Genomic DNA, 12497 nt, shown 5'->3' on the forward strand with positions numbered 1-12497 from the left:
TCCTCAAGTTCCTGTAGCCCATCATCTTCAACATCATCTTCATGGGCTTGCAGGGACACAGTTTGACAGCCTTTACATGTGCCCATGCCCCAGATTTCCCTAATGACTCAGGAAACGACACACCTCACTGAGGGCAGGTTGTCTCCTCCCGGGAGTCAGGGACGAATGTAGGTACAGGCAGGGTCTGATGGCCGCTCTGCAGCGTGAAAATGAGTCCTCCCAGTGCCAGGGTGAAACCAAGGGCAAAAGCACTTTGCCATGGGCTTCACATTCTCGTACCACCCTCTAAATGCCATGTCTTTTTTATATACCCTGCAGCCCCACATTACACAGTGAGGGTCTGGATGAAATTGGACCCTGTGAGATAGATAGAAAGAAGAGGCCATGGTCTAGATGACAGTCTTTTGGTTTCTAACTACTAACTCTCAGCCAGAGGGCAGAGGGTCTATCTGCACAGCCTGCCAAATTGTCATCTTCTCAACGGCTTTGTGAGAAGGAAAGCGCAGATGGGCACAGAGGCATCAGGAGCAGGAGTGACCCACCAGTGTCCTGGGAGCCTGCAGCAGAGGAGGGAGTTGCGCCAGGGCTGCACCCTCACCCCAGCCACTGAACCACGCTTTCAGTCATGGTTGGGTCGTTTCCAGGAAAAAGTGTCTCTTGGTGGAGCTGAGAGCAGAGAAGATTCATTGCCCGAGAAGATTCATTGCCCCCTGCAAACACCGCTCAAATGCTGCAAGGCTGAGCAGGCACGACACTGCCCTGCAGCACCCCGGGGGAAATGCATCAGTGAGCATCTGCTGTGCCGGGGCAGACAACCCGGCATGTGCCGTTATTACCAGGTTGGTATCAGCACGGCTTTGGGTAAGGCTGGTGCTCACAGGTGACAGCCCCAATAGTTGCTCTGTTTTTCCCCAGAAGTGGAAACCCAAACCACATACCCCCTCTACCCTCCTCCACTGTTCATAAGCCAGGTGTCTTTCAGAAAACATGGTGTTGGACTGTTTGAGAGAATTTTATGGGGTTTTCTGGTACCGTTTCTCATTTCTTTTGGCAATCCAAGTGCGTTAGCACCCACCAAGCATCTAACTGTGACGCAGCTAAGTGTTGGAAATCCTGGAACATTACAGAAGCCATTTAAAGCACATTTCTGTGTTTCTAAGGTCGTGTTATGGAAAGAGGATGAAACCACGTTGCGTCCTTCCCGACACGCTGCTTAAACTGGTAACAGGAGCCGAAAGGCAGGAGAGCAACCTGAGAGGGGAGCGGAAAGAGGCACGGCCGGTGGCGCGAGGGCTGGGTGCGGGAGAGGAGCCATTGGTGGGGGGAGCATGGAGGACACAGAGGGCAAAGCCCTTGGGGCACATCTGGGGTGGCTGCAAGGGCAGAGGGCTACCTTGAAAGGCGGGGGCTAGTGCACCAAAAATTCACCGGCTGGGATGGGTTCCTGCCAGGGCCAAGGATGCTGCCGGGCACTCCCCATGGTTCTAGAGGGTTGTCTGAGGGAAGGCCGGGATTGCACCACCTGCTTCTTCTACCAGCAGAAACTGCTCACAAACCCCTGCTTACCCTGACAGGACTCAGGCTGAGCTAGCAAGCAGTTTTCTGCTGAAACGAGGGGCTTGGGATCAAATGCCCTGCTCTCTGTGCCAAGGCAAGGTCCTAGTGGGGGGATTTCCCTGGGAATTCCTCCCTGAAGGACATGTGTACCTGGAAAAAAGGGAAAAGGGAATTCCCACAAGCTCTAAAGCTGTGTTTTGGCCATTCATAGTCAATGTCAGTGATTCATATTTAATCCCTGCATCTGGATGGGCAGCCCCTAGCCAGGCTGGAGGCAGATAACCTGGCCCTCACCCCATGCTCCGGCAGAAATAACTGCAGTTGCACCAGACTCTTCCCTTCAGGCTCCACCGAAAGCTCAGACTGATCTGGGAAGTTTTAGCTTTTTTTTTCCATTGGTAGTTCAAAGAATTAAATGTAATTCTCTTTCTCCTGTCACCACTGTTTTCGTGTGTGCTGGAGCTTCTGGTTTCCAGTTACCACCGAAAGCAGAAGTGAAAAGCAGCAAGAAAAGCCATTCTCAGGGTATTTTAAGTTCAAGCAAAGTCAGGAGGTTTTGGAAACAAAACAGGGGCATTATGAGATAATTTGGTTTGTGCTTAGCTAAAGGAAAACCAAAGTTTGACACTTGCCTATCCCTGTGAACCAGCCACATACTTTCTCCTCCCTCTGAAATACCCACTTGGTATCAGTATCCACAGCTCAGTTCCAGTTTTGCCTAACAGAAATGTTTATGAGTAATAATGTTTTGCTGTTCAGTCAGAATTCCTGTCTGAAGGTCTCAAAATAACTGCAAAATTTTAATTTTGCCAAAGTAAGAGCTGAGAAACAACAGATTTTCTGAACACAAGGCCCTACCTTACTTGCCCAAGCTTATGCTCTGTTTCTGGGATAGAGCCCAACTACCTTGTTTCTTTAAGTAGGTAATATTTCTTCACATTTTCCTTCAGCAAGTGGCCATATTTTGATATAGGTAGTAACTGTCTCTTTTTCATAGTCACTCTTTTGCACAGATTTGGTGTTAGCCACCCAGGGAGGCAGCGGCAGAGCTGAGGACGATGCTGGAGTCCCTTAACCCAAGGCACAGCCACGCTTCACCAGTTCACCCGCCTTTCCCAGCTGTCCTCCTACAATGGACCAAGGATGCATGGGGAGGACCAGGTCTTGCTACGGCCACTGACTTCTTCAGTCACTCAGATATCATGAGAAATGTTGGAATAAAAGCCAAGAGAAAGGCTCTGATTTTTGTTGTTGCTTTTAATCAGCAGTGTGTACAATGCTGCCGTGTAATGAAGATGGTCTGGACCCAGAAACCAAAGAAGAATGAAGAGGTCTCAGAAAAAAATGGCTGGTCAGGCAGGAGACATGCGATCCAGATCTATTTATCTACCTGTACACTTCTTACGAGAGAGGATGACAAGTTTCTCTGCAGAGCAAGCATGTTTGCCAAGAGCAATGACACCAAGTGAAGATTTGAAATGGCAAAGATCATCTGAGAGCAGTGAAAGCCTATGGGTTTTTCTTTGTTAGACCAAATGACTGTGAGCAATTCATACTGGAATGGGTCAGCACAGGTACAGCGGGCGATGGAAGATGCTTAAAGTGAAGAAGTTTTAGGTGATGTCCAGTGGAGTTTTCTGGCCACAGAAAAGGAGTGCAAAGTCCTGACTGAACAGTGAAAACAAAGAGATGTTTCAACACTTTGTGCCATAAGGACAATTGGGGGACGTGAGACCTTAGGGAGACATTCACAGCATGAAATCTATGTAGCTGAAAGACTAGTATTTGGGGGCTGGATCTGGCCCAGCTGATCCTAGTCGATACTTCAAGTTTAAAAAAAAAAAAAAAAGAAATCTTTGAAACTTAGATCTGGGCAGGGAATTGTTCTTGCAGCCTATGACCTATCGTCGGAGCAACTTCCCATTCAGCTCCAAGTTTCAACTGTTGAAAAAACTTTGTTTGCTGTGCCTACTCTTACTAGACAGGAAGAGAAAAGTAAGATAGAGTAGGAGATACACGAAGTCTAGAGAGCAGGAGAATGTGCATCAAGGAGAAAGGAAGTAGTCGTGCTGATAAGGACAGTTATTAAGGAAACATTACAGTAAATGAGAGAACTGTGCCTGTTTCCGCTAAGGAATATGGTGATGTCAAACAGAAAGAAAGAACAAAAGAAAAAAAACCAGGAAATTGAGAGGATCGTGCATAAAAGCAGGCAGCCCAGGTAATAAAATGGAGGAGTATCTTGATCTTCCAGTGAAAGACATGAAATCAGCTAGTACAGGGATAACAGCAGCAGGAATGTCACCTGGGGTTGTAGGGTCGATATCGACCAGGAAAGAGAATAGTACCAGGGGAGGCGATGGAAAGCTTTCCTCTCTTTGGGAATGGGAAAGAAAACAATTTTGATCTGTGTAAAAATCAATTTGTTGAACCGGTCATAAAGAAGTTCTAGCAGGGCGGTGTTAGGAATGTGTTATAAATTCCTTAAGGTCAAATTTGCATTGTGATAGCACTCTCCAGAGAGGGGGTAACAATGACAATTTTGGAGGCCAGCAGGTTTTTCCTTTGTGGATTTGATGCGCCAAGATGCAGGGCCAGCGTGTGACGTCCCTCCCCGCTGCAGAACCAGACATGTGCCTGCCACGCGATCGCGGCACACTTGCCCTCATCTTCCAGGTGTATGGATGGGCAGCTGTCCTATGCCCGAGAGGTCTCTATTTGGTTGCATGACAGATGCACTCAGATCACATGGGAGAGAAAAAACCCAGAGCCCTTGGTAGCCAGAGCAGCAGGGAATGGGCTGTGGGCTGGCAGGGCAGTTCCCTGTCCAGGTGTAAGTGTTGACAAGCTTATGGGCTATATGTTATCCAAACCTCCACCAAGCAGAAGACGCAGAAGCTGTTTGGAGAAACATACCTCAAGAGAAAAGAAGGTGTGGAAAGGCTCCATCCCTAATGGGATGAGTTAGTAGCTGAGTAAGGGTTTCAGGTGTAAGCAGGAGCCTACAGAGGCTGGGAAGAGACTGAGCCACCGAGGTCATGCCTTGGACATCTCAGAGTGCAAGGGGAAAGTGAGAGCTGTTATGAGGCAAGCCGAATCAGTCAAAGGACATCAAAACAAACAGCAAAGTATGGGTTAAATGAAGTGGAGAAAGAACTCACCGCAGGAACTCTTCCTCTTTTGTGCAAGGCCTGCTGCATGATGCATCAGTGCCCAGGGGTGTTGCAAAAACCAGCACTATTGCACAGACATTTTCCCTGACAGTATTTTTACTATATCCTCTTAGTTTCTCCTTAGTTCTAGTTTTCCTCCAGTTTCTAGGGAAGTCTGGGCATAAAGAAAAAATAAATAGAGAGCCTTTAGACATGATCAACGGCTGGCATCAGCTGATCAGGTGCTGGACTTTAGTTCCTATGTCCTTTTTAGGATCTGGCTCCAGACACCTTCCTCCTTTAAGCTCTCAGGAAATCCCCAAGCTAGAAGGGCTGAAAATAAAACTAGCCTAGACTTACCAGAGTACAGAAAGGCACCTGAAAATGTAACAGAAAAAGAGCTTTTCTCTGCATTCAGGTAAAGTCTGAAAGTGGTTTTTAAAGTAAACTTTCCCCACTGCCAGCTCATTTCTGCACTGATCTCGTGCATAAGGAAACATCAGCCTGAGACAGACTTTTCCAAGAAAGTTGTCAAGGGGGTGCAAAATGGAAGCAGCCCCCCGCTGGGGGGTCACCTCCCTTTCCCTGCCTTCACGTGGGCTTGCGGTGCCAGAGGAGGGTCAGAGGCTGGGGCGGGTGAGTCACGGGGAAGGTGGGCAGGGGAATACCAATGCCTCGCTGCCCATGGGTGCTCCTGGGGTGACTCACCCAGCAGCGAGCATATGCAGCACCCTCTGGCTGCCAGGAGGGCACCAAAAACCATCGGGGCACCAAGCGGCAGCCTCGGAGGGAAGGGGGCAAAGCCTGGGGCTCGTTGGTCTGGGCAGGAGAAGGACGAGAGTGGAGCAGGTTTGGGATTGCAAAGGTGTGAAGGCACTGGATGAGGCAGATGAAGGCATAGGCAGGGATGTGGCTCCTAGGGTGGCTACCACCACGCTGGGGACATGGGATGGACCAGAGATAGTAGCCAGATCCTGTGTCTTTCCGACGTAGCACTTTCCACTGCCACCAGCAGAGATGGGAGAGGACCCTCTGCTGCAGATGCCCCAGCCCAGGGGTGCTCAGAGTGCCCACGCTGCCCAGCCCTGCTCAGTGGTCCTGCTGCACTCCTCTGCTTGCAGCAGAAATCCACGTAGCTCATGTCCGTGAGGCCAGTTTTTGCAGCTGGTATCACTCAGCTGTGGCATTCGAGTCTACTCATATTTCTGAAGTACTTCATCCACTGCTCTCCATCCCTCCTGCTCCAGGGAGCAGGGCAGGGCAGAGGAGCTGGGGGAGTTTCTGCGAGGAGTCCTTTAGCTTGTGTTATGCAAAAAGTTAGACAAGATGATAATTATCCCTTTCAGTTTTAAGGTTTCTGAACCATTTCCTCTCTCTATCATCTCACACATCTGCTCTGTTCATATTACCCCACACTAGAGCTTTCACCTCTGCCCGAGCCAGTCTGCAGCAAGGTCTGATCCCCAAGGCATCTCCACCAATCCCACAGGGACTCCACAAAACCTTGCTGTGGAAAGCACATCAAAGGCCAGGGAATCACAGCGGAGGAAGGCACAAGACAGAGAGCATGCCATTGCCGAGATGCCCAGCCCAAACCGGGGAGAGCCGCATTCCCTCCCGCAGTCCCCGGGGTCATGGCTTTCCTCTCCGGGAGTGAGGCAGGCTGCGAGCTCTGCCTTGCATAGGGCATGTGGACACGCTGCTCTCCAGACACGAGCCTTTCCTTCCCACACCCTGTGAAAGGTGAGATAAGCTTCAGGCACAAATAAATAAACAATATACCGTGCTTGGCTCTCAACAGCAAGGAAATAAGCTGAGGGCTCCAGCGCACATGGCTGAGAAACCATTTACCAACCGGGACAAATGCAGGAAGATATTCTGTCCCTGGCAGCACGCCCGTACAGTCAGTGGCATGACACCAGGAGTCAGCTACGCGCCAGGAGTGAGTCCGTGGGAGTTGTGGAGGTTGTGAATAATCCTGCATGCACCACCCTAGGATGGAAAGCTATGTGAAGCTCATCACTAACAGCAACATAGCTCCTTAAATATATGTGACTGCCTGTTGTCCCAGCAGATGTGGGACAGACGTGCTCTATATGGGGTTTCTGAAGTGCATGCCTGGGACTAGGCTACTGGCTGCTGAGGAGGAGGGGGAGATAATTATAAGGACCCTGTCGTAAAGAACTAGCTCAGAGCTCAAGTGTCTGAGTGACAGGAGGCAGCTCAGCTGCCGTGCCTGGGGCTGGGGCAGGCGCAGGCTCGCTGAATGCAGGCAGCTTTCCTGTTTTGCTGGCTAGATAGCTCCATATAGACTGCATGGGACTCGGGCAGACACAAGGCAAGGGGCATGAAAGCATCGGCCTAGCAAAGCTGCAAGTGTCTTAGGGTACCTGAGGGCAGGGTGGCACAAAACAGACTGTTCCTTTACTTAGAGGAGAGGAAGGATTTAAACTTAGAAACACCAGCCTGCTCAGCAAGATGCAGAGAGCGAGCTGCTAGCTAGTGTCCTGCAAAACAGGCAAGTGTGTGCTAGATAAAGGCCTGAAAGAGACTTATTTCAAAGAAAAGAGAAATCTGTGTGCATGTTATGGATAAATGCACTAGGCAAATTAATAGGGCCGGACTACATCCTGTGTCTCTGGTCAGCTTCTGCATCCCTGGTGCCCTTTTGGTGTATGCATCACGCTATGGCTTTGACTCACGAGTTGGCAGTGGAATGGCTTTGGATTTACTGTCTCATGTCCTGAGAGGAGACGAGGTGGAGGCACTGACATTGCTGGGAAAGTGGAAATAATCTTTAATCTTCCCGCTCTGTACTACAGCCATATGCCGGTGCTCCTGCAGAAGTCATGCTGTGTGCCATGCTTAGCACCAGCTGGTGGGTAGCACAGGACCCGTTCCCACGGTGGTCAGCTTCCCAAAGTACCTGACATCTAAGCCAGCCCAGCACTGCCAGTGCACTGGCTCAGGGCAAGCACAGTGTACAGGCCACCTCTGCTCTTCCGCAAGTTTTGGTGACAGTGCAGCTATGCCAAGTATTGTCCTCTGCTAAAGGCTTGTACCCTTCCAGGCTTTCTGCCTGGCTCCTCTCCCAGTAAAACCTTCCCTCGCAGGGGCTGGCAGGAGAGAGGAGAGTAACCCTCATATCACAGCGCTAGTGCTTAGGTGAACTTTTCTGCTCAGAAAGGCACTGAGGTCCTGGTAGTCCCTCTCCCAGCGACCTTAGAGGAGAGGGGACAGAAGGTGACTGAGTCAGGCAGGGGGGAAGCATGGGGGGACTGTGCCCCGGAGCACGTCAAAAGTTGCCTGGATGGGGGAAACAAGGCTTCCTTCTGTAGTTTCTCCCAGGCACAAGGAATAACCTGGGAGAGCTGCAGGAACAGGAAGTAAAAGACACTGTGTCATAAGGAGGTGGAAATTATAAAAGCCATTCCTGAGACCTTGCAAGACCGGGAAGGGAGGTGAGGTAAGCAAGCAGAGGAAGAGGAAGGGTCCCATTGCTCTGGGACACCAGGTGGAGGTGAGGGTGCAGGCAGATGCTGAAGGGAGACAAGGTTTGCCTTTTCATGACTGCCTTTTCTTGCATCAGCCTCTGCTCTCCATCCAAAACATGGGTCAGCAGGCAATGGGATGCAGGGTGGCTCAGCTTTCTCCTGCCACCTGCCGCCCCTCAAGGTTCAGGTCCACATGGAGCAGCCCACGCAGGGCAGACTGCAAAGTCACACTCAGTTATTTGGGTTGTCCCGTTCAAGCTTTGAAAATGTGTCCCTATATCTTTAAAAATACCAATTTACAAACTTAAGGCAACTGACCTTATAAATTAGACATGAAATTGTGCATGCAATCTTATGCACCCAGCTGGTTACTCGTATTTTCAAAACTCTGGTCTGAAACTGTTATGTCGCTGCGAGCGCGTGACTCCAGCTGAATAATCACAGCCTCACGGGAACTGGGAGAGGAGCACCTAGCACGGAGTGTTACAAAGATGAGTCATCCTCAACAGGCTGATATTTAATAGCTGGACATGTTTCCCTGGTGTCTAACCTCTGCCTCATTTCATCATGTTTCAGGGACAGAGGTGATGTTGCCTGAGACAACATTTACAAATACAACACAGACAATATTATTTTGGAGAAGATGATCTGTCTTCATGGCTTCTGGTACTAATTGCTCCTGTGAGAAGCTTGACTCTGCTGTGATGACTTTTCACATCGCAGCACTATCCAGTTCACTAAAACCACTTCCTTAATATAAATAAGACCTTTTCTGATTAAAAAGGCACAATGAAGTACTGTAATCATCACTATTGCAAAATCTAGAAGAATGGTATCTACTGAAATATGAAGGCTGGGCACGCAAAACATTAAAGTCTAAGAGAAGGCAAATTCCAGCTCACAACAGCTGGAGTTAGCTGAAGTTTGCAAGGAGCTGAAGCTTGCAAGGAGCACCACATTTCCTTGCCTAAATCCAGAATTTTCCTCCTTTCTGCAGGCAGCTGAGGGATGAAAGGTCTCTATTGCTGACCATCTCCAGCAGGCCTTCCTACTGTGCTGGTTTCATCTCCCATGTGTCCTACCAAGCGGTCTGGAGGCGTTCATAAAAAGCGGCTCTTGCCCAAGACCTGTTTATGGAGCGGTTTGCTGGGTGGTCCCTCCTGTCCTCTGGCATGCCAGAACACGAGGCGTGCAGGGGTGCCTTCTGATGGGCACGTGCGCTAATTCTGGCTTCAGGTGTCTGAATGTGCGACGCTGCGTCCGCCTGATAAATTAGTGCTGGAAGTCACCCCCCCTTCATCATGGAAGAAGGAATGCTTCTGGCCCTGTTTTCAAATTTCGTGGGGCGCAGGAGGAAATAGCACGACTCTCTTTAAGATATGCACACTCAGAGACACACCTTGAGGCCTCCTCCTTCCAGGTCATTTCTGACTTCTTATCAAGTCTGCACTTTTTCATGTGCGCTACAGGGAAAGCTAAGAGAAGATGCTGCAGTTAATATTGGAGTCTTGGTGCAAGGCTGGAAAATACAAGCTAACTGGGGTAGTAGCTGCATAAAACAGTGCAGAAAGGGAGCCAGACCTTCCTGAACATTTTTAACATTATTTGGGTCATTTCCCTTCCCTGAAATGTTGCTCTTTTGGCAAGAGGAGTTATTGATATGTTGCAGCCAAAGATGTTTTCATATTTCTAGGGAAGAGCCAACTTAACTTCAGAGCACTCCTTGCTTGCCTGAAAAGATCTTTTCTTACACAGAAAATGGTTCAGTTTTCCCTGAAAATAACCCAGTGCGTACATGAAAACGGCATTTGGCTAACTCTGCCTGAGACAGTGAAACCTGGTTTTCTGTTGTTTCAAAACCACCTACACTCATACCCACGTGGATGCAGCATACGTGTCCCTCCGCAGCGGGTCTGCAGGGCGAGCAGGCAGCCAGTTAGACAAGACATCATTACATGGGTGTCGTGGTTTAACCCCAGCCAGCAACTAAGCACCACGCAGCTGCTCCCTCCTCCCAGTGGAATGGGGAGGAGGATTGGACAAAAAAAGTAAAACTCGTGGGTTAAGATAAGAACAGTTTAATAACTAAAGTAAAATAAAATATAATACTAATATAATAATAATAATAATAATAATGAAAAGGAATATAACAAAAAAAAAGAGAAATAAAACCCAAGAAAAGACAAGTGATGCACAATGCAATTGCTCACCACCCGCTGACCGATGCCTGAGCAGCAATCCCCCCCTCCCGGCCAACTCCCCCCAGTTTATATACTGAGCATGACATTCTATGGTATGGAATATCTGTTTGGCTAGTTGAGGTCAGCTGTCCTGGCTGTGCTCCCTCCCAGCTTCTTGCACACCTGCTTGCTGGCAGAGCATGGGAAACTGAAAAGTCCTTGACTTAAGATAAGCACTACTTAGCAACAACTGAAACATCAGTGTGTTATCAACATTATTCTCACACTAAATCCAAAACACAGCACTGTACCAGCTACTAAGAAGAAAATTAACTCTAACCCAGCCGAAACCAGGACAATGGGGTTTTCAGACCATTTTTCAAACACATTCCTTAGTGGGAGCCTTTGCTGGCACCCCTGGTGCCCTGGTGTTGCCATCTCTGTATGCCAGGAAGTGCAGCCATGGTCCTCGCAGTGCCCGGCCCCAGTGTCCCAGCAGGGGCTCACCTGGTGGATGCTCCCAGGGGTCCAGGTTGCCCCTGGGCCACTGCACCTGGGGGATGGGAGCATAGTGCCACTGGGCTGCCGTCATCCCTGGGGCATGGCCATGCTCCTGGTCCTGCCCAAGGCAGCAGTTGAAACCTGCCACCTCCAGGCACTGCAGCGGGAGCTCAGTGGGCAAAGGAGCCAGGGGTCCCAAACAGCTCCATCTGTGACACTAGTGACAGCCAATTCACTGCAAAGAGGCTGGTGGCCCAGTGCAGAGGCAGAGCCAGGGTGCCAGCCTCCCCCAGCATCCCTCTGCGCCTGTGCCAGAGGGCCACCAGGCTGGCTGGCACTGTGGGATGTGCTGTGCAGACGGTGACTCGCAGGGACCAGGAGGTGAATGCCGTGGGATGGGAGGAAAGCTGGCACGGGTGATGGGGACGCCAAGTTTGGCTTGGAAACTACTTTCATTATGCACAAAAATAGGGCACAACAGCTCAGTGATTGGGAGGGATCTTTCTATCACCGGTGGATAAAGGCTCCTGAAGCAGCATCCACAGTGACAGCATGATGCAGGCACAGGCTCTGCTCAGGGTCAGCTCTGCCATGAGCTTACATGTACCAGGACCATACACAGCAGCTCCTGCTCACTTGCAGTTTAGACAGGCGAGAGAGGAGCTGACAAAGGGAAAATATGTACACTGGGAATTCGCACACTGATTTTGAAGACTTCCTCTTTGGGCAAACCATGTCTTTTTTTTTGGGGGGGGGGGGGGGGGGGTAGGGGAAGAAGAAAAGTTGACCTTGGCTTACTGTAAGTGAGAGTTACAGGAGAAGGCAACCCTTCACACTGCCAGCAGTCTCAACAAGCCCCCAGGCTGCTTGCTGGCTCCGTGACACTTCGACTCCAGAGGTTTGATAGACGCCTTCCTGCCGCCCCCTCCTCACGTGCTCCACATGCGCCTCACCAAGTCCCTCCCTGCCCGTCTCTCGTTTCCATCCCTCGCCCTTCTTCGGCTGCGTGCCACTTCAGAATGTGACTTGCTATCAGCACCAGGAGGGATTTTAAACTTTTCAAACATTACCGTTTATTTGACTTTTTCATGTTGGCAAAGCTATGCTTAGTGTCATAGCCTGCAAGTGGGGCATTGTCCCTCTGTGCATGGACACTATGGTAGCATTCTGCCTCTGAAAGTGGCTCCTACTGGAACAAGGTTCACACTTGGGACCAGATTTATGGATGAGCGTGACACCGCTATTGCGTGTAGCTTTGATGAGGATCAGCTATGCACAGCTGTTTTCTCTTGCACACCTCACTCTGGAGCATCCCTGCCTCTCCTCCCTCTGACAGCCTCCCTCCGGACAAACCCACCTTCTCCTGCACACGCTCTGACTGACCCCACGGCTGTGCCAACCCGCTGCTCAGGTGGCACGTGGTGCTGCCTCGCGCGGGAGGTGTGGGACACAGGTGAGCAAAGGCTCGCGGCTGTCGCGGCAGCTTGCCTCCTCCCCGGTGAGTCACCATGCCCCAGTATCAGTCGGCAGGGTTATTTCTGGTGGCCAGCCTGAAGCAGCACGAGTGCGCCCATGGGACTGTAATGAGTCACTGCCAAGGTCCGGCTGGATTT

Source organism: Gymnogyps californianus, chromosome 2 (assembly GCF_018139145.2).
Source record: "Gymnogyps californianus isolate 813 chromosome 2, ASM1813914v2, whole genome shotgun sequence".
NCBI lineage: Eukaryota > Metazoa > Chordata > Aves > Accipitriformes > Cathartidae > Gymnogyps > Gymnogyps californianus.